Genomic DNA, 23,125 nt, shown 5'->3' with positions numbered 1-23,125 from the left:
TTTTTTCCCCATCTTGCCTTTCTTTTTTCCAGAATCTTAGGGGCTGTAGATCACATGGGATGGAGACTTGCATGGTACTTGTCAAAAGATGGAGATTTGGATGGTACTTGTCAAAAGTAGGAATTTCATTAAAATACCTACTTTGCTTAGCGTTTGGTTTATATCTAATTTTCACAACCCCATGATGACACACATTCAGGAGTACCTTAATATCTCTGCAGCTTATTTCCTGTCCCACACAGGAATAATTGTGGTAGTCATAAATCTTCCCTTTTCTGGTGTGATTACATTAGAGCAACCACAGCATTTTAACTCTTTCCATACAACTGAGAATTACCAGGTCTGTGTAGACAAACCCCTACTTAAACTACCCAGCAAAAAGTGCCCTTGATCCAGAGCCAGGTCTATGTTATCGGCTTCTGCTGGCACCGTTGTGTCAGCCTGTGGCTCTGAAGAGCTGTAATCCCTCACAGGCAGAGTGATGCTGACAGAAGCTCTGGCTGTGAGCATAGCCATGGCTGGCAGGGTCACCTGCAAGTGGTGTTACAGGTGGCACGTGGGAACGTACTGTAAAGCAGCAGTCGCTGTTCCTGGAAAAGCATGGGAGCTGATTGATCCCCCTTATTTCTGTGATGTTAGGTCATGTAAACTTCTATGGATTAGAATCTCTTTATTTGAACTGACTTTTACTTTCCTCACACCCTTTATTTCTGAGGCTTGCTCCTCTAAATCTGTGTAGCCAAGGCACAGCACCACAGAGGCAGTGAACTCTGTGTGTTTCATACCTGCCCTTTTAGCTCATGGTTGCTGCATTTGGCCTATCTGGAGAGGTCACAGGGCCCTCAGTTTCCCCTCTGGTAAAGCTGAGTTTGTTGGTTGGATCTCTGTGCCCCCTCAGAAGTTGCAGAACACCTGTAGGTGGTTGGAGGTCAGTCATAGGGTCAAACTACATTCCCAGTGCAGGGGTGTGAATATCTTCATCTAGCAGCCCGTGGTGATGAAAAAGACAGCAATGTTTAAGTGCATCATCCCTCTTAAATAGGTAGGAGTCTGTCATCTTAGCAGGCAGTGGGTTTTATGCAAGGTGTGAGCCAAGGAATCTGATTCACTCCAGCTCTCCCCATATTGGTTTCATGTTACCTGGAGAAGCTGCAAAGGCTGTTTACTTTCACCTTCTTTTCCTGCTGAGGTATTGGTACCACCTGTGAGACTCTTCTGGGCACAGGTGTAGTCACTCCAGTAGAGGAGACAAAAGGAAGACTAGTTGGAATATTTAAGTCCTTTCCATATCACTGGGCTGGAGAAAACCTTTTGAGGATTCAGCTTTGCTGTTCCCCCTGGAGCTTCATTCAGTGAGGGTAGAAGACCCATCTGTATTTTGCGGTTGTTGGGTCTTCCGTCATGGGGAGTGGAGCTCTGAAGCAGTTTCCAAAGAAGGTAGGAAATACTGAGGCACAGAAGATCTATTAACTTCATCTGCCTGGCCCATTTACCTCCTTTTTTTCCCTAAAGCTTGTTCTTATACGAGCAGGTAAGGCAGCCTGTTTCATCTCCAGCTAATGGAAGATCTGGGCAGGGCTGACAGGTGTAATGCTTAATTTGCTGTTAAACCACGTATGTGACAAAGTTTGTTTCTGATGAAGGGTATTTTCCTGTTTATCCCCTTTGTGCCTCCATTTGAACTAAACAAATGTTATACTAAAGATGCTAATGCTGTGACTTCCAACAGTAAGATGGAGTCTTCTCTACTCCTTATTAGTCATGTTTCTCTTGTGTTCCCCTCATCCTGATTCCTCATGGAACCTTAATTCCATGAGAAGAAAGTGATGTCCTTTTTTTCTCAGGGAATATGTGTTTCTTCAGTTCATGAAGGTTATGTTGCTGAATGACCTAGAAAGCTGACTGGAGAAGCCTGTGATATTCCTAGGTCCTTGTTAATTTTTCTCATAATTACTCTGATTTGGAAATGTGTGTGTGTGCAGTCATATGAAAAATCACACCTACTCTTTCTTAGTCCTTATCTCAGCCTTTGGACATTTTATGATTCCTTCTGCAAGAGAACGTGCTCCATTAAGTGGCAGTGGTGTAGCCATAGAACAGAAACTGAAACAACTTTTTTCTAACTGTAGCTGTGCATCCCTTTAACTCCAGCAGTGTGGATTAAACACCTGCTTCTGTCTAAAGAGCAGCAAACAGTATAGTGTGAATTCCCTTTTGAAGATGAAAGAAGTTGCTCTTTCTATATTAAAACCAGCATATTTTTAATTATTATTGCACAGAAGAAATACAAGGTCTCTTCATTTGGAGATTCAAAAGTTTCCAGGAAAAAGTAGACCTTGTTCTGTTTAGCAGCCATGTCTGTAATAGGGATAGAAGGCTCAGGCAAAAGGAGGAAATGGGGGTTGGTTTTGGTGGTTTTTAATCTTGTTTCTTGAGAAATTGATATCCTGCAGTGTGTGTCTTGCCTTGTCCAGGTAATGGCCCCTGAAGTGGAACAAATCTTATTAATTAGCAGTTTTGCATACTGCTTTTAATTGTCTGTTCCTAGGTACTGCATTTCATTGCATGTGTAGTATCATGGTGAAGGGCCTCTCCCTCTGCATCTGAAGAGTCTGCAGTGATCTGCCACCTGGGTAGATTTTGCCCAGGTACAAAAATATTTTAGAATACACCGTTGGTCCTTACATTCACATCCTGCCCTAATCCTCCGCCACTTTCAGAGGTAGTCATGTCCTAGACATAGATGTGTATGATAGTTTTATGGCTTAAGCTGCCAAAATTGTGTCAACTTTAGCAGTTGTTTTGGCCTTGTTACCAGACAGGTGGTCTCTGGGTGAGTGTATTACATCTGTGGGCAGCTGTATGGAACAATTGTAGACATAAGCTTTACCTGAAACTCCCTGTTTGAAAATTTCCTGTAGTTTAAATGCACAGGCCTCTGCCCTCACACTGCTAGGAGTTATCCTTCTTCTTGAGTGTAATGTAGTAACATCTCCTCGTTATATCATACTCTTTTAACAATAAATCTTAAGAGCTTCACAAAGGATGGCAGTTGAAGAGATACAAATGGGTGAATAAAATTATAGACTGAAGAGGTGGAGAAAAATTAGAGAAATTAGTGTTAGTGTGAGTTCCTCCTGTAAGTGGGAGGCAGTCAGCTTCATGATTTATGTATGTGACTTATCATAACATCAGATTATAGCTAGCTCTCAAGAGTTCTGAAAAATTATGTACTAGTTGTGTATTTAAGGGTCAAGTAGTATATGGTGTTAGCTGACTGAGAGCCCCGTGAGCTTGTCCTTCTATTCTTTTCACTTGCACAATTTCTTTATTTCTCAAAAATCCCTTCTATATGGATCCCAAACCAGAGTGTTCTCAGAGTGTAAATGCTATTGCTAGTCAGCTGCCTCCAAATTAGTTAATGCCAAGTAGACAAGGTTGGCAGCTGGACAAAAATATGCAGATGTGTCCAGCCCAGGTTTATGATGAGCTGGTACATGGGTAATGTGTGCAAATACAAATTGAAGGCACTCATAGAGAGTTTTGGTCACAAGTGAAATGTGCAGCCTTGAAAACTATTAGAGTTGTGCAAGTCTCATGAAATTAGGAAGCCAGAAAGAAGAGAGATATGGAAAACGTGCCTTTGCTGAAGGAAAAGCTGTTAAGTGCCACCCTTTTCAAATGTCAGATGCATGGGAAAAAGTTGTTGGAAACAAGTCTGTACTAAGCTTGCTATTCACAACCTACTTTTTTGTTGGATGTTTGTACTGGTCGGCCTGTGCGACTAGACATGACTCAGGCTATCAGGAGGTAACATGGTGTCAGGTTGCTGGCTTACTGCTCTTGTGCTAGAACACTGTAAAGAAATATTTGCTTTTTTCTCACACTTTTAAAGTGCTTCATTTATTTAATGTCATTAGTGCTATTGTTACTTAAATTTAGCTTCTGACTGGTAACCATTAAATATTTATAGAAAAATCGATAGTAGTGGAATTTTTTCTCTAGCGAATATATATCACATATGTATTCAAAACCAAAGAAAACTGCAGTGCATTCCAGGAAATAATCTATAATCATGCTCTGTAAAGTACTTGCTCATCTTCATGTCAAGATGCTTTGTCTGTGTCTCATCTACAGCCTTATCTGCATTGGAACCCTGTTTAAACAGCCTAGAAAAACAGAGTACAGTGTCTTAGGAAAAGAGTAAAAATAGTGTTTTCATTGTAGAATCATAATGATAATTGCAGTATAATTATCCAAGGTTCCTTAGTGAGCCTATACAGGGAGATCCTTAAGTTTTATGTTGCATCTGATAGACAGCACCACAGCAACAGACTACTGTGCTGGGAGAGAGTTGTGCTAGGGTATCTCTTCTGCTTTCCTTATGCTGATCGTTTTTGTCTGTTCTGGTTTCTGACACACATGAATGTCATTTGGTGCCCCAGCTTGTCATGTTTTCCTCACCTTTGCTGTGGCATCTGAATGCCCTTATGAAACTAGTGGCATCTGAGGGTCCCTTTGACGACTTTCTGACGTGTCTCCTATTGTGAGGTCAGTACTTGGGTCTGGGTGGAGGCAAAACCAGTTCTGCGTTTTGGAAGGGGAAAATGTTTTTAGAGAAGGTGGCAATGTGACGACTGAAGATGATGCTTTAAAACCTGTGTCTAGTTGAAGTAGTAGGACTGTGACCTTAAAACTGGCCTTAAAGGCAGGCTAGGGTTCACTGGAGGGATATGGGCTAAGGTATGAGATATATGTGATGCCTCATACACGAAGAAGACTATTTCTTTTCCAATTTGGGTCTCTGTATGGTTGTCTTATATAACTGTAAATGAAATAGGTCTGGGTAGACTATCAGGGAGTTGACCTGAATTAATTGTTCTGGCCAGGTGTTTTGGAAGGAGGAAAACTTTCTTAGGAGCTGGCAATGAAATTCCAGTTTATAATTATGAGTGTAGTTTATAATAATAATTCTAATTACAGATATAAGCAATTTGATCTACTGTAATGTAATATGGTAACATTTGCTGTGCTTTGTCTGCTTTCAGATTGCGAAAATGTGCTGGTGGTTGTTGGCTAAGATTCAGAAACGTTTGTCAAAATTTTGTGTGCTATGTGAACAACTAAATTTTGTATGGATTAAGCAGTTATTAATTCTCTCCCATTATCTGTCAGATAAAACTACAACTGCCTCATTAACCAAAATTAATCATAAATAAAGCTGATCTGTTGTTCAGGAAGCTAATTAGAACAGTAATTGTGTAACGATGCTGCATTTGATTTCAAAATATAGATTTAAAAGCTACTCCTTTTGGCAGGGATAGAGCAAGGTGTTCTGAAATGAACCTGGATGCTTATCACTGCTGTTGTCCTTTTAATTAATACCACCAGGATTGCCTGTGTTTTCAGCCTTATTAGTGTCCCCTATAGAGCCCTCAGAAATGTCCTAATTCTGCTCTCATTGAAGCTAGAGATAAACTGGTTTTGTACTTCAGTGGGAAGTAGGTGCTATGTGGAACTGCTAGTGTGAGACGTTGCACGCTCCAGGATTTAGTACTGTAGCTGCGCATCCGTGTGTCTGAGCTCTGGGAATACTGTCTTGTGCTCTGGGATTTGCTACTGACTTGCCATGGAGATCTGCAGGTTCAGGCTAACAATACTGAATTGTGACTCAACGTTTTAAAAATGATTGAGTGAGTAATTTTCCATGCAGTTTCATTGCAATATTTACTGTAGATTAACTTCCAGCAGATTTTCACTGCTATATGTAATCTGGATATTAATAAGAAAGGAGTTGTTTAAATATGATAGTAGGTTTTATCCAAAATTGCCCAATTCTGACAGTAAAATAAGTATCATTAGTTGTACCTGCTATCCTGTGCCCATTTTCAAGATGGCTTTGTTTGTTTGTTTGTTCTTAATTAGAATTATTTTGAATCTGTTGTCAAATTATCTTAAATACTGTTATGAGGTGTTGTGTTTTGTTGATGGTGGTCTTTTGGTTTTTTGTGGGTTTTTTTTTTTTTAGTTGGTTGTTGGGATTTTTTTAGCATACTGTGCTTTATTTTAACAAACTACCATTTGAGCCATTAACAAAGAAAGGGACATTGGGCACACAATATGTAATTCACCTTGTCTCAGGATTTTTAAGCGCTCTGACAGTTCTTTTCCTTCTGACTTGGTTTTAATGAAATTATGAAACTGAAGTATTGAATTAAACTTGAATGGTCCTACTAATCTGACTGCGAGGGAATATTGAGCATAAATGCATTTTACCTGTTTTATTTTTAACTTTTCCTTTGTAAGGATTTTTTGCTTGTGCTTCCTAGTTCACAGGGACAAAAAAGCTACAAGCATGTTTTAGTTACATCACTAATATTAGAACTGAGTAATCGGGTGGCTTTGGCAGTGGTCTCGTTTATAAATTGTTGGTGAGCAGATGGCTCACCAAGTTGGCATGCCAACTCCAAACTTTCACAATCATGAGTCAAGTTTTAAATCACAAGAGGTTCTTGTGTATGTGTTTGTTTAATAAACATAATTCTCGATGCACCTTCTCATTTCTGAGCGATGTTCTGCAATGAGGCATGACTTTTCAGCTCTCTCTGGGGTTGGGAATGCCTTCTTTTCTTTAATTTAATGGAAGAAGAGATTCTCATAGTCACTCACCTGAAAATCTTACTGCCAAGAAATCAGTAAATACCAGCCTAAGGGACATAAGTGAGACTTGGTAATCCTGGCTAATGTAAAATAGTTTAAGTGGTTGAGATGATTCACTATTATACCTTCAGCAATTCCTGGTTTGTACATACAATAATTTGCTAGAAATAATTTACTGAATTCTGTAATCCTGAATATGTAAATCCATGCCAATTAGTTCGTTTCCTGAGTGCAGGGCTTAAGTCGTTAGGTAGCACAGAATACAAATGTTACATTTCAAAATGCAAGAGTGAGTATTTTCTGTAAGCAAAATGTTGCAATAAAAAAACAGAGCTGAGTTGGAGTGCTCAGATGTTCTCACTGTGAACACCGAGAAGTTCCAAAAGGGTCAGATCTTCATCTACTTGAGAGTTTGGATAAATAGTACTAGAAGGATTTTTTTTTTCTGAGGTGTTTTGGTTTTGTTGGGTTTTTTTGTTGTTGTTGTTTGGTTTGGTTTTGGTTTTGTTGGGGTTTTTTTGCCACTTCTGTCTGAGCTATTCCTTCAAGTAAAATTAGCATGGTGTATGTGGGCTATAATGCATTGTGGGACCTGTTACAGAATGATAATTAGACCTTATTTCTGAACGATTCCACACAAAGTGTGCTGTTGTAAATGCTAAACAACTGTGTTTCATCCATAATCATGTAATTGGTGTGTGCAGTTAATTAGAGTGTGTTCAATTTAGGCCTAGATTTTTTGGAAATGTGTCCTGTTCTGGTCCTGATTTAGCAAAGCTCTTAAACAGATGATTAACTCCCATTGACTTTAATAGGACTTAAGCACATTCTTAATCAGGGCCAAATCGTGTCTCTTGGTGACAATCAGAACAACCTGCCAGAACTGTAGTAAAAATATCTGTATGTCCTCCTTAAATTTAGATGAATAATTTCTTTTACTTGTGAAAAAATTGAAACATTTTGTAATCTGAAACTCTGTGGGAGATTTCTTTCTCTTTTTCTTTTTTTTTTTCTTTTTTTAAACAAATACTTATTGTCACAACCTAATTGTATGTATAAAGTTTAAAGATTTTTAACCAGCTTGGCAGGAGGCTGTTTACAATCAAATCTGCTTAATACACCTTTGAGAAGAAGAGGAAAATATGCATCTGAGAGTGCCTTGCTGGAATATAAATGTCAGCGCTGATAGATATCTGTGATAGAAAATTTGTGTGGGAGTAATAGTTTAGTAATAAAATAGGTCAAATTAATTCTTATGCTGAAGGGGATACCTTACAATAACCATTTTGTATTTTATGTTTGACAGTTTGCTCTGCATTATGTGGATAGGTGGAGCTGAGATAATGTAATCCATTTCCAATTGTAAACAAGATTGCTTTAAGAGCTGCTGTAGTAAGATGCATGTTCACTGACTTTAAGCTGAAAGGTAATTGCCTCTGAATATTAATGTGCATGTGGGGATTTTGTTTTTAATTCTGGGATTTCATCTTTGCCCTATAACAGCTCTGAAGAGGTGCATGTTTTCCCAAACCCCACTTTGCTGATAATTGAAGCTGATGGCAAGGATTGCACTTTGGGCCCTTGCCTTTTATTTTATGTGGCCCTTGTTCCTTGGAGAACACTGCTTTCATTGCCTGTTTTTTTTTTTTTAACTAATTTTTAGTAGATGAGGTTTTTTTGGAGATGCTCTTCTTGTCCTTCGGTAGCTGTGACCAGTTCCTGAGCTAGGGAAGCAATGATCTGAGAAAAGGGAGAAGTTGCTGCACTATTTGAATTATAGCTTGTTAGAGAAATGAGCGATAAGGTGCTGATCTTGTTCTTTGTAACTGGAGAGCTTCCACAGGAATAATTTAGAACCTATCAAAAAAACCCACTGCACTTTATGTGAGAGTCTCAATCTAGTTCCACATGGAGACTGCTACCGTGAGGGCAAATTGTAGGTAGTGAGAAGCTTAGTCTGAGGGAACATCAACTGGCTGTGTGTATATATGAAAACATTTTAGGCATGGGAGGGGAAGAGCCAGCTTCCAATCAAGACGTACTTCATCCCTCCATTTAAATTCTAGCACCTGGCTTTTACCAGCTGTTCTATTCCACACTGCTTGCAGCAAGGCATAGCTCTGGGTGTTCAGTACAGTAGACTAGTGTTGAGCAGGGAGTATTGAGCTCTGCTGTGGAGCAAACTGCAGTCAAACAGTGGTGTAGGAGATTGAAAATCTGTTGTATGCCAAGTTTTAACCTGGCATGTTGGCTATAATTAGTTGGCTATTATCAGTTTAAAGATGTTCTGACTGCTAAGTGTCCCACATGCCCTTGGAAGAGATGACTATTCCTAAGACAAGTGTTCAAAGTAGAGTTCAATGTGTCATGTTCTCTGCAGCAATGCCAGGAGTTTTTGGTTGGTTGTTTGTTTTTTTTTTAAAGAAAGGAAGAAAAAAAACCAAAACACACAAAATTCACAACCAACCAAAAAACAAACAACAAAATGGGGTATTTTTAGCTTGAATTGATTAACCGATCCATTTTACTGCATGGTCTCACATGGTGAGAGGATGGTGTCTGAGCAGGGATGGGAGCTCCTGGTGCTGGTGTTTCTGCAGAGGCAAAAGTATGCTGAGCTGTGCTAATGCCTGAAGCTAACTGATCTATAAACTCTGTTGGTCAAGAAGGCAGTAGATTGGCTTTTCTGCTGCCTCTGCCCCAGTGCAAAAGGCGATCACCTCCTGCAGAGGTATGTGGCCAGCAGCTCGGAGGCACAGGCTTCCTAACCAGCCCTTTCACAGGTCGCTTTTAGCTCGTGGCTCACAGTTGGACTATAACCTCATATAAAGTCTCTTGTTAAACCTCGAAACAGGTGATGTGATGGGTGGGAACCACTAAACAGAACCAGACTTAAATCTTCACATTCCTGTACCTTGCACAAACGTTGGAGTAATGAGGGGTTTTGTTCTGGGATGATTTTAAATTTCTATAGTGCCCTATCTCCAGTGATTTGGTCTGACACTTCTTGAAGTCAAGTGGAGTTCTTGTGGTAATTCAGTCATTTTTGCAACGTGATACTGCTTGTAGCAAAGCAGTTTTGTGGATGCCTTTGCTAAAAAATTACTTAGCTGCAGAAACATTTGACTGTAGGCTGGTAAGAAGAAAAAGTGAGGGTGTGTAGGTTTGTGAATATATGTTGCCCATTAAGGAGTCTCACTCATTGCTGGGGCTGCTTCATTATTATAATAAAAATAACATAAAGGGACTCTAACATGTTCACTAATGGATCAAACATTGTCTGTCTTAAGGGCAACAGTTTAAAAGAGTCCATTTAATCAGAGTTGATTGGGGGTGTGTCCTTTAACTACTGAAAACGTTGTTTTATAATAGCATGTATTTTTCAGACACTCCTTGCCATGCTGTAATGTGGTTGGAACGCGAGAAATAGAAAACTGGACATTTCCCGGCAGATAGTGATATGTTTCTACACAGTCAGAATGCTCTATATGCTGTGATAGATTTATAATTATTATCCTAAGATTGATGTTTTTTGAGGGGAGTGTAAATTTGTGCAGCAGTAATCCATTAAGTAATCAATAATCATTCCATCACAAAATGCAGTTTCTCTGCAACATTATAAATACACACCAAAGATTTGAAACTCTGCTTGTCTCCCCTTCTCCACTCTCTTCCTGCTTCCTTGAACTCCAAGTTCAATGTCCTTTGCTGTGGTGGATAAGCAATTATGTGATAGGGCTCTTCTGTTTAGAAAGAACAAGAGTGGTAGTGTTAGCATAATTCTGAGAGTGAGTAAAACTTTTTAATGTGAACTTTACTTCCCCCCAAGTACCCTTTTGATCCTGGGGAAAGTCCCCCTCTCCTCTGTCTCCTGTAGATGAGGACTATGAAAATTCATGCCTTATTTGTCTAGAGAGCTGTGGATAGGAAGCATTGTTTAAGTGCAAAGTTGATGTATGTGTACGGTTCCTCACTCAATTTTGGTTCTTCATGTAACTGTGCAGAAGTCTGACTATCAGAGGCCAGCACATCCTGCAGGACTTCCCTTTTTGCTCTATACTCTCCCCTGTTGGGCAAACATGTTTTCAAAATGCTACTGGAAGTTATCCCCTGATCTAGAGAGCTGGAAACCTACTTCATTTCAGAGTAAAGGTGTTTGTAGCTCATAAATAGTAGACTGTATGTGGGAAAGTGAGAATATTATTTATGTTTCATAGTGGGAGGCTAAATTATATTGAGTGAATGCTATGCTGGTCTGGCTTAGGTCTTGCAAAGAAAATTGTGGATGGGGCAGGGAGATGCTATTGCTGTACAAACGCCACAAAACACGGAGTACTTATAATATTATCATTTCCATGTCTTCTATTTTTATTCTTTCTCTACTTCTGTTTTGTTGGAGAAGGTTGAAAAATCATTTAAAATGAAAAATACCTCTATTTTCTGTTTAAATTACTGTTATTTTTAGCCAGCTCTGCTATTGATTGAAAAATGGGACATTCCTTAATGATACTGTTGTCTCTTTGATTCATGATGTTTGTTATTCAGGCCCAATTTTACTTTTTCTTATCTGCTCCAGTAAAAAAACATGCTTGAGTTAGAGTGGGTGTGATAACTCAGTACCTGTCTTTTACTGTTCTGAGAACATTGTCATCTAGTGTGTGCATGCTCACCAGCTTTTCCAGCTTTGAGAGGGAGAAAAAGACCAGAGTTTATCACATATTTCCTGTAGAAATTTGAGAATCTCAGGCTGCAGCTAGATTTCTAGCAAGTGTAAAGTGTGAGTTTTGCTTGTGATTTGACGCCTGTATACCTTGTTTTATCCGAACAGTCTATGGGAGTGCCCACATGGGTAGAATTGTTCGTATACTTCAGGATTCACAGGCTTGCATCTTTGGCATGGGGTGCAGAAGAGCTGGTGGTGAGCAAAACTGTACCCTTAGAAGTCAAACATTGTTTTTCATCTGAGTGTTTACTCTAAAACAATATAAAGATTACTGTTGTTGTAAATTGCTTCACTGTAATCCTGCATGGGGAGAGATTTACTGCATGGCTTGGTTGTGGAGCACCTTGACTTCGGCTGGTTTGCATTGGAAAATGTTAAGCTGCGATGCTAATAGGAAAAGGCCCAGATCCCAGAAAAAAAGTTGGTCTTGTCAATTGTGTTCAGTAGGTTTCCATTCAGCATTGACTTTTTGGTGAATTGCTTTGCTTTTTTGGTTCTTTAAGGCTACAAACCCCATACTGAGTTGCTTTCCCATCAATAATGAATACTTCTTCATTTACCTAAAACTGTCCCAATTGCTCAGCTGCTGGTAGCATATGAATTTAGTGAAGACTGGGACTTTGTGTTTTTTTTACTCTTCTTAATTCAATCCCTTGTAACTTGGACCACTTCTCTCTTGACCAATGGACCAATCGATGGCTTTTGCACATAAATAAAATTCTTACTTTCCAAAATCAGAGATTCTCCCTGTTGTGGTCAACTTGAGATATAGAAGCAGCAGCTGATTGACAGCTGATTTTTGGTAATGATTTGCTCAAGTGTTGATGCAGATGGCACCTAGCTTTTGAGCAAAACAGGGAGACTTTATCACATCTTCTGGGGTTTTACCCATTACCATTTTTTTCCAGTGGTTTGCTGAACAGTGTGTGCTAAAAGGCCAGTATCAGCGCACAGGATGCTGAGTTTAACAGATAGGGCTTTATTAGCTCTCAGTTGCATTTGTCTTTACTTCACAGGTCTCTATTTAGAATTACCTGTGAGTTATTATTTTCCAGTGCGGTTTTCTAAGACAGACTGTTCTTTTTTGGTTTTGTTGTTGCAGCTTTTTTTGGGTGTAGGTTTTTTTTTGTTGTTGGTTGGTTTGTTGTTTTGTGTTGGGTTTTTTTTTTTAACTACTAAAAGGTCATCACTGTGTATATAACTCTTTGGAATGTGTGTGTGTCCACAAGTAGGTTGAGTGACAAGTTACAGATATAGGTGTGAGTGGCTCTTTGAAAAGAAAATTCTTCAAAAAGAAATATTTAACAAACTGAGTGATTAGAAATTCCATCAACATCAATAAGTTAATTGTCTGTGTACAAAGCACTTTTACACAACATCCCCTAAGACTCTGCATTTTAGACTTAGAGTGCCTTTCTTCTGAGGCTAGACTGTGAGGCTACTTTCAAAGACCAGGTTACTTCTGAAAAGTGCATTTTTTCAGTTTTGTTGTTTTCCTCCAGAGCCCAGACCATTGCCCATTGTAGCTATGAGTCTCACTGAGTTAATTGATGATGGTTTAATAACAGCTTTGTAGTTCTTTCTTGTGTGTGGGCCCCCTGGGAATATCCCATGTACTAGTGACTGCAAACTTCTGCTCTAGAAAACAGTCGCCAGCCACTCTCAGCATGTGGGTGACAGCAGTTGCAAATATATTTTGTTCAGGTCTCTTTGTCCCTTCATTTTTCTGTACTGCCATAAGCATTGTCAGTCTCCCAAGTGTGACACAGTGACCACAAGCCATGTGTAAAGGCCAGTGATCTCAAACAGCTAGTTCAACTTTATGCTTGTAGACATGGCTTAAACACAATTGGAATTTAAAGGATGAAGAACTCCCAACCCCCTTATTGGTGCTGGCAGGCTATGGATAAGGTTCCGAAAGTGTATTTCATTCAAAAGTCTCAAAGCTCTCTTTAATGATGGACAAGCAGTGTCCTCTGTACTTTCAGAGAATGGTGGTGGGAGCATTCTCTTTCTTTCAGCAAGAGCCACCTGTCTTTGGGATGCCTCACTTGAGATATTTTAAGCCTGACTTTTACAGATAGCATGGATTGTTAGGCCATTTGAAAATGGGTTAAGTATATGTGAAGTTCGACTGTTGAAGAGTTGGTCCTAAGAGACTTGGTCAGTGACATGCAATGAGTCAGCGAGTGAGTCACAAACCAGGTGAAATGCATGTCTTCGCACTAGGATTTCACTTCACCAGACCAGTGTTTCTTACTATGTGGATTGTGTAGAAGTATTAAAATTGTTTAATGAAGTGCTTCCCTCTTTGGTTTGTTTTGTGGGAGTTGTTTGTTGTTTTGTTGGTTGTTAGTTTTTTTTTCCTTCTTGGGTGATTTTTAATTGGTTTTGGTTTGTAAGTCAGTGGGGTTTTGGATATTGGTTGGTTAGAGAGGGATTTGTGTGTTTTTTTGGTGGGTGTTTTGGGGTTTTTGTTTGGGTTTGATTGTTGGGTTGTTTTTGGGGGGGGGAGGGAGTGTTGGGTTTTGGTTTGTTGTTGGTTATTTTCAGTTTTTTTGTTGTTTCTTCCCCCAAATGTCACTTCTAAAAGTCAAGGTAAACTGTAAGAAAAAAGGAAATCCCTACCATAAAATCAGTGAAATGAAACAGTTCAAAGCAAAATGCTTTCTCTTCCTTAAGTGCTTTTCCTGGAAATTGCCTTTTGGCCTGCTAAAGGTCTTCACCAAGACCTGTGATCTGAAGGAGAGTAACAGTTCTCAAATAATTTTGGCAGTGCTGTATTCAAATGGAGATATGTTACAAGTCTTGTTCAGGCTAATTCTCTCTAGCTTGAGTGGGAAAAGGAGGGGGAAGTAAATCATTGAGTAGGTCTATCTTCCATTCAGGAGGAGCTGCACATGATGGGATTATTAGTATTTCTAAACTAAAGCCCCTGACAGATCCTTGGATGCCTAAAGCTGTTGTGATGCATTACCAGATGGTTCAGAAACTTAGACTGGAGTATCTCATTGGCTGGTGCTGAACAATGACATTTCAAACCCACACGTTCGTTTGGATTTTAATTTTCAAGAGGATTAAAGCTTTTTGGGATACAGACTGGCTCTTTCTGTGTATATATGTTCAGCACCTTATGTAGTTTAGGTGTTTTAGCCGTGTATTTATAAACCGTGATACGAGCAATGAAAGAGCAGTTTGAACTGGTGCACTTGTTTAGCTGTAGAGCTGGTCCAGCAAAGCACAGGCAGGATAAGAGTGCAGGTTGTTGCCTCAGTGCAGCATGATGACTACAGCTGCTTTGTCTTGTGTCTGGTAATTGTGAGAGCAGGTGATTATGCAGAAACACGCCATTACTGATGCTGTATTCCTCTGTTCTTTTCACTGTTCAAATCTTGCCTTTGATGTCCCAACCCTGGCAATAGTAATGTATTTGCATAACTAAGTATCAAGTGGAGTGTTGATGTTTGTTCCTGCTACATGTTAAGCTGTTCAGTCCTGATTCTACAAAGTACTTTGAATGAGACCCTGTTTCTGTATGGGAGCAAATCACACTCTTTCAGTCCTATGGCATTTTGAAAACAGGATGGAGTATCCCTCTGGCAAAATGTAAAAAAAAAAAAGTATTTTAGGGGCTGTCAGGTTTTAGGCAGCCTTCCTTGTCTGCCTGCATAGCTTTCCTGGTTATAGCAAGGACCTTTCTGCTACTCCTGAACTGCCATGAAGCAGAGATTGGATTCCCTTGTAAATTCCTAAGGGCAAAGATTTCTGTTTTGTAGTGTGTAGTTGTATCAGCTGTCAATAGGTTACTATGTTAAACTGTAAGTGCAAAGATGATTTGGGGATTGAGGGAAGGGTTTGAGCTTAATGTTTGAGGAGTGGAAAACTTACTTATAATGCTAGTTCAAACAATAGTGTTAATACACTTTTTGCAGAGCAGGAAACCAGGATGCTTTGCTGACAAGTCTGAGAGATTTTGCCTTTGTTTTTACTGTCCTCCCTTACCCCTGACAACGCTATTAAGAGAAAAGCATTGGTGGGGGAAGAGTTTGATTATATTGAGATGGAAAAGGACATTTTATATAATTATTTTTATGTGTCAGACTGCTACATTCAATCCCACTGCTCTCCGTATGATTCATTCTATTTGTACATGACTGTTGCACAGTATTAAATAATGTGCAGGTTTTCTCCTTTTAAACAAGTATTCTCTTAGCTTGTCACAAAAAGCTGACACATGTTCGTTCTTCACTTGGGGAGTTGTGCATCTGTCGACACTTCAGACATAATCAGTTTAGATTTCAACAGCTGATTAGTGCTCACCTCTAACCAAACTGAGAAGCTGCTCCTCCAAATGGTAACAAATAATATACTAATTAGTCCTGTGCATAACGATAGTGAGAAACTTAGCTGAAAGCTACTGATCTCAGAGATCTTTCTATTCTAGTCCACTGGCTTTACAGACTGTTACACCAGCATTTACGCTGAGCTTTTATTCCCCCTGCTTCAAAATGCCTCACAGAGCAATTAATGATGCACCTGAAGATAGGCATTAGGCACGCAACAATATTCCACATTCAGTTATGAACGTTTCATTAATGCCAGTTAATTTATGATTATGAAAGCAAGAGCAGGAATGCTGGGCAGGACTCCAGGATTATCCTGTAGCACTTGTAGATGTTAAGTGTCCCTGTGAAGCTGTTTGACCTGGCCAGCCAGTGTAGATGATTGCAGCCCACGTTGCCTTAAATAATGGTTTGCTCAAAGGAGGAATCCAGAGAGTGAATGGAGCAGAAAATGAAGGGAGGAGGACAATATGGAGAGCAACTCCTCTGTACTCCAATGACTGGATGGTTGTGACAGCACTAGGTTTTACCAGGAAGTTTTAAATGGGTTTATGCTTTTCTGAGTCTGATTAGATAGTTAGCAAAACATGCCCATCCCTGTCTATTAAACTCCGTGTACTTCCTCTTAGCTAACACCATTTTGCACAGGCCTGGAGGGTTTTAAATAAATAAATGTCCACTAAGGCATAATTTAATAAATACCACTCACAGGGATGGCACTCTAGCCACTGGCATATCTCAGGACAAAAGTCATGTGAGCAATTATAGCTGGATTAGTGTGACCTCAATAGTACAAAGAACTGAGGAAAGAAAAGAGAGAGAGAGGATGAGGGGGGAAATGCTCTAAGATGCCTTCAGGAACATGTACAACCAAAATTGTCCAAAAGCAGGCTGAGCAAGCTAGACAGTGGAGTACATGAATATCCAGTAGTTTAAAAATGAAGGTTTAAAATGTCAATTGGATTTTTAGGTTCAATTCAGTAACTTTTTTAAAAACACTGCTTAAATTGGGAGACCCTATTTTAAAATATGAATCAACTGTAACAGAAAAATCACTTAAATAACAGCAAAAGTGCTAGTTAAATATTTGCTGCTGAAATGGTAAAGAATGTCTAGCTGCTAAAATTGGAGATGTCACAAAATCAGCACCTAAAAGCAGAGCTTGTTGCTGAGACTGCTTTATTACTGTATTTGTTGCTTTTTCTGTTGGCACAAGGATATTTTCTTCAGTTTATTCAGCGTTCAGTCTAAGTGGGTACAATGGCTACGAGATGAGAAAGCAGAAAAAATTCTAGTACTCTACAAGCTGGTGAATAAAAATTGGTTTCAGAGGTTGAGGCCAATTCCAATTTGTGTTCTGGATAAGGTTGACATTAATAATGAATTTTAAAATCATCTAGGAAATGAAGCCGTTAATTATCTTTAATACATTAACATGTAAACCAAATGTGTGAATAAATGAATGTTAAGCTCTTTAAATAAGTGCATAGTATATCCCCTGAGGTAATAAAAAGAAATGTTAGCTTTATGGTAGATGATGCACTTATTTACAAAATCATTGGTCTCTGTGGCTAATAGTTTTTATTTAGAAAACAACTGAGAACTCCAAATGTGAGACAAGGTTAACCTGCAGTATGTGAACTGAGGTTGCCTGCTTGCTTTTTGTAAACCTCAGCTTTAGTAAGTGATTAAATCACTTGATTATGAATCGAGTCACCATGCCTTTCCCTTTAATAAAATATACTTATCTTTGAAACAAGGTACACAATATACCAAATTTATCTATATTTTGGTAGAGCAGTTGATCCGCTATTACTGAGAAACTTAAGAAGATATAAATTAATATGGCTACTATAAAGCACATGAGAAAAAGTCTGAAGTGGAAATAGGTTATAATAGATGGGAATTATCAGCCTGCAAGAAGGTTGAAAGCTCAGTCTAGTTCAGTCTTATAATGAAAGTGTTTCAAATATTTGCTAATGAATTGTGATTTCAAATGAGAAGGTAGTGAGGTAATGATATATCTTCCAAGTTAAATTCAAAGGCAATATCAAAGTGAAAAAGAATCAGGAAATTGTACTGCAAGAGCTGACACACTTGGGCTGGACCAGTGAAAATGAGGTGAAATGTTGTAGTACACAGCAAAAGGCATGGACACACAGGAGCTAATGACTTTCTGTTGTAACCCTGCATGCCTGAAAATGACAGAGGAGGAAAAGATCTGAACGTTTGTATGTGACACCAAAGACTGTCACGCACCAACATGGCAGTTTTAAAAAAGGTCCATGGCATGATGTATTATTGCAGGTAAAGCATTTCCAGTGGAGAAGGGAAATACTGACGTTCTTTTATGAGCCTGAGAACCAGGGTAGCTTAGCCCACGCAGCGGTCTGTACTTCAACGACTAGACGTCTTCTATTTCACCGTCTCCTTTTTCAAACTAGTTCAGGAATCTCTCCTCTCTGACAAGAAATGAAGATGTATTCCGCCACGTCTAGTCAGCCTGGTAAATTAAACCTTTTGAAAGAGCATGAGGTTGGGCCCGTTGAAAAGTACAGAAATAGCTGAATATCAGATAGGAGGTAAGCTATTTAAACTTACAAAATCGTCATGACAAGCAGCAGCTAACGAATAAAACAAAGTTACAGTTTTGCTTCTCCAGAATGTAGACTGGAGTCTTGACGTTTTCTGACAAGGATCATATGGCGTGATGGCCTAGCAGCAGAGGGCTGCAAGTCACATAGGGTAGTGAAGCACCTTCTCACTTCGTACAGATGTGGCTTTCCTGCAGCCATAAGCAGCACCTTCCTCATCTCCTCAAATTCTCACTCAAAAGATTGATGACAATCGTTCTGTGAAGAGCAAGCCAAGGCCTGCAATGTCTGTGTCTATAGGCAAGATGTTGCTTTTCATGGGCCATAGTTCAGTTGAAGCATCATTTGCATGTACTTTTCATAATTTTGTGAAACTGTAGCATGGGTTTTCTACCCTGTTAATTAACTTGAGCTTCATCAGGAAAAGCAAAGTTTTAGGACCATAGAAGCTTTAAGGCTGGAAAAGATCTCTAAGATCATGAAGTCCAACTGTCAACCCAACAGTACCGTTAACTCTAAACCATGTCCCAAAGTGTTCTAAAAGGTAGGTCTGTGGTAGGTCTATAGCAAGGAATCCATTGCCTACAAGAAGCCTTAAGATACGTGGAGGTGTGGTTATGAACACCTGTTCGTTGGAAAAGTTGTTCCATAATTTACTGTAGATCTGGGGAAGCTTGGAGTTAGTGAGGACTAAGAGGCTGTCTTCAGTTTACTGTGCCACAAAGTAATGCAAAAATGAAAGCCTTTAGACATTTGTGTTTCCTCCTCTGCAGGGTGAAAGAAGTAAAGTAATCTCACTGAGAAGCTCTGGAAGGAGTCTAAACTATGTGACATTTTGGCACTGTTCAGTGTTTTTCTTTAATTAGCTGTGGGAGCATGGTGACTTCACTTCTCTATAATAATCACTACTATCCGAACACAAGGCTAACTGTGCAGCAGGCTAAATATTTTGTGGAGGGGAAGAATGAGCAGAGAAAAAGAAAATTGTAAACAGTATGTCCCTATTCCTAAATAAATATAATTAAAAGACAATTGTTAGTCTGATATTTTCCCCTTGAAAATTGTGTTTCATACACCTTATGCACATTTTAAGTAACTTTCATGTAACTTTCTATACCCCTATGCTCGGAACTTAAGTACAAGAGAATAATTAGGTCAAGAGAATAAGTTTGAGGATTCAGTGATTTTCACTGATGGTGTGTGGTATGTGGAGTCTGTTGCTTTGTTCGGGGCAAGGTTAGGCCCAAGTTAAATGAGTGAGTAGCTGCAAAAATCAAGGGTCAGACTTGTGTCTGGAGCACTGGAGAGTTAGCTCTGTGTTGGCTAACTGAAGTTCTAATGGCTAAGAAATTTTTGGCTCAACTGTATTTAATTTCTTATGAGACATACTGTAAGTTGTGTATAAATATTCTGGCAAATTTGCTTTGATTTTTGTGGAAGACATTTGTGCCAAATTTTCATTTGATGTAAACGTGCCATAAGTACAGGTCTAATATGGGACTTCTGATTTAGAGCATCTGATGTTCTAGTTTACTATCATTTAGTTAGCTTTTAAAAATATGCCATCATTTTTATTTAACATAAAGCTCCATAATTAAACATTGTTTGGTTTCCTTTCCCAGATATTATGAGGAGGAATGTTGTTCTTCTGCAGTACGATTGAAATAATAAATGCATTCCAACAATCAAAAGTCAGTTTTACAATTTAGCTCCCTCTTCTGCAGAATAGCATGGTGTAGTGTTCCTTCTGTCAGGCAAACTAGTTGTGATACTCAGACACTGAGACAAGGGATTGTTTAGGGTTGGCTAACTGGAATTTTTGGGCATTAGTTAGGAGGACTTTTTTTTCCTTACAAACAATAAATTATAATGTCTTCAAGGTTTGTAAATGTGCATGTTAATGCCAAAACAGTCTGGGATATATTTTCAAAGCAGTGTTTGTAATCCTGTTAGCAAATAATGAGATTTGTGCATGTACCTCCCATGAGCTGCTTGGAAAACATACCCTTAAGTGTCAGAAGTTTTCTGAACTCACATTTAAGACTTACTGTATTCTTTAAAGACTAAGAATTGCAGTTTCCCAATGCTCTCAATACTTATGTCTAAAGTATATACTGAAATAACTTAGTACAAGTGATTATTGAGAAGAGCAACAAAATAAATAAACCCCCACACACACAAACAAAATAACCCAACAAGCAAGCTACCTCAAAATTATCTTTTAATGCTGATTTTTCATATTTATATGTGTCTGGACAGCCTGGTGAAACAGTGAAAGGCTGGGCTTTTCTGGGAGATACATTCTCTTACATAATTACAATTAAGCTATTTGTCTGTACTGCTATTAAAAAGAAGAGCTATTCTAGCCACTCTTAGCTCAACATAACTCATCTGTCAAACTGGCACAATAAGAAACTCTGCATGTATATGCATCAAATAAAATCTGGTGTTCTGGTGGAGGTTTTGGTGGGGTAAGATTCACCACAGAGCCGTACCTGCTCACCCTGAGGTTGGTTCATGAAATATAATAATTCTTTATCCTGTGGACAGTGCAACAAATTGGGATCAGTTCCTGCAAATTTGTCTACACGTGTTTCCACTGATGTATTGCTTTCTCTATAAGGTCTGCTTGATAGAAGGAAGGAAGAACACACTTTGGGTTGAAAACTATCATTGAATTTTTACTTGTTTCCTTTAAATGGAAGTATGAAGATAATGCATCTCTATTTTTATCAAGAAATTTGTTTGCTGGAGGCAAGCAGGAAAACGGCACCTGAGGTTAATGGGTGCAAATAGATCTCAGTGTAATACAGCATCCTTTAAATATTGCATTAGCAATATAAGTAAGACCTGACAGGTATAGGATTCTTCTATCCCCACAGCCTGCAGTAATGCTGGAGGAAAACAAACCAGTTGACTTGAGAAATATCTGTGTTAAAAAAGCGAGGGAGGAGAGAAGTGTCTTCCTCTGCTTTAGTGGTAGCTCAGCTGGACAGTCACTTGGCAAACAGCCATAATACATCAGAGAGGCTCACAGTTGCAGTTTAGGTGTAGGATATTTTGAGAGGTCAAAGGCTTTGCTGACCTTTAGCTGGATATAGGGAATGCTGTGTGATGAAATTGGTTAAGTGTCCTCTCTTTCTTTAAACCACATCAGTGATCTGCAGTGTTTGAAGTACTTAGCTCTGTGTAAATGATCAAAGATGACATTTTTGTCTGCTTGATAGTGGTGGAACTAGGAAAATTGAGGACACTTTAGGGAAAGGAGACAGTCTTCAGAACAGCTTCATTTTTCACTTTTCTTCTTTCCTGAAAAACAGTGTTATGTGGCCTGTTGCTCTCTGTCTTCTATTCCTTCCAAGATCCTTGAGCTGGATTTTGCTTTTGACTGGCTTTTCAGCAGAGACTGGTTCAACACAAACCAGTTGATCTGGGAGCTTAGTTGGATTCATCCAGAACTGCCCATAAGTAAGTCTTCTCTAAGCCCAGTTAAAAACTTTGGTTTTGTTCTCCACTGTTAGAAGCTTCAGTTTTCTTTTTCAGCTCACAGTTGCCCAAGATAACCAGGCATTGAAGTAAATGTTTACTTCTGTTCTTTTTACACTGCTCCTTCTTTTCTGGACCTTTTACCATGTGAAACAGTTGGCATGTGAACAATGTCTATTCCTCCCATACTGATGAAAACATTCAAAAAAGTCTCCTAGAAATTATCTGTTCCACTGGGAATCAACCTGCCTCCTTCAGTTGTTCTTCATAACGTATGAGGTTTAATATTTGGCATTTTCCTGATTGCTTTTCATTGAACTGTTTCTAGGACAATTGTGATATGTCCTTGAGGAACTGAACTGGGATTTATACAAGTTAATCAATGTGGGTATTTAGCAAATGTCTTAGATCTGACTTTGGTAGCACAGTATTTAGTTTAACAGTTGTGCCCTTGTTTATCTTTGAGTCATTCACCAGAGGTCTGAAGACACCAGCAAACACTTTTGGCTTTTACAAGATTTGGGCATACAACTAAGAGCCTTTTTCAATATAGCCTTCTAGAAGAGTAACTACATACTCTACTGGTTTTAATGGTTCCTGTGTATGGTACTGGAATTTCTCAGCCATATTTCTACTGTGATTTCTAGCCTTCTGTCTTCAGTTGCGGCGGTAGCAAGTTGTGTGTCAGTTCCATTAAGCTCTGTCTTGAATTTGGCTAGGCTTTTTGTCCCCTCATGCCCTACAGCTTTTCTAGACCTTTCCTCAATTCCAGAATAAACATCTTTATGAATGCAGCCTTGTGTTTTCTGGGTGGTTTTTGTTTTGTTTGGAAGTTTTGGTTTTGTGGGTTTTTTTGTTTTTCCTTTTTCTCTTGACCAGTGTTGTTGTGGTTTTTAGTTCTTATGTATGCTAACTTCCAAGTATGAACTATTTAGGCAGACATGGCTGTATTCTGATGAAACTACTTCAGGGTTACATCTGTCAAAAGTCAGTTGTCATACAATGACTTTATTTATCCACTGATCTAGTTCTGTTTCAGTTATATTAGTTAAATATAAAAAGATGTGCAAATGTTACACACGGAAATATGGAAAGGGAGCGCAAAGCAAAACCATGTTAGGGACTTAGCATACTCTTGTCAATCACATAAATAGACAAGAAAAGCCTGTATAAATAAATGAGTGCCCTTAATGATTTTTTTTTTTCCAAGAGGTAAAAACTGGCCTCCAGAGTGTGATCTTTTGATTTCATACCAGCTTGAAATGTTTTCACTTTTGGTACCCTTTGGCAACTGTTCTTGACTCTATTTACTGTGTACA

At 38.9% G+C, this 23,125-nt stretch overlaps 1 protein-coding gene across 12 annotated transcripts in view; it reads left to right on the top strand.

The window, feature by feature from the left end:
* The window catches only part of IKZF2 (IKAROS family zinc finger 2), a 115,367-nt gene that overhangs the window by 10,231 nt on the left and 82,011 nt on the right, over positions 1-23,125 (top strand). The window contains exon 1 of one of the 12 annotated variants that reach the window (XM_064158961.1): positions 1,306-1,437. The exons of the other annotated variants lie outside the window; for them this stretch is intronic. The gene's annotated coding sequence lies outside the window, so the exon portion shown is untranslated. Of the gene's footprint in view, positions 1-1,305; positions 1,438-23,125 lie in introns of those variants that run through there. 12 annotated transcript variants of the gene reach the window in all.

The sequence above is a fragment of the Pogoniulus pusillus genome, chromosome 2, assembly GCF_015220805.1.
Source record: "Pogoniulus pusillus isolate bPogPus1 chromosome 2, bPogPus1.pri, whole genome shotgun sequence".
Lineage (NCBI taxonomy): Eukaryota > Metazoa > Chordata > Aves > Piciformes > Lybiidae > Pogoniulus > Pogoniulus pusillus.
The sequence above is the reverse complement of the archived record's forward strand: the minus strand, read 5'-3'. Positions and strand labels throughout refer to the sequence as shown.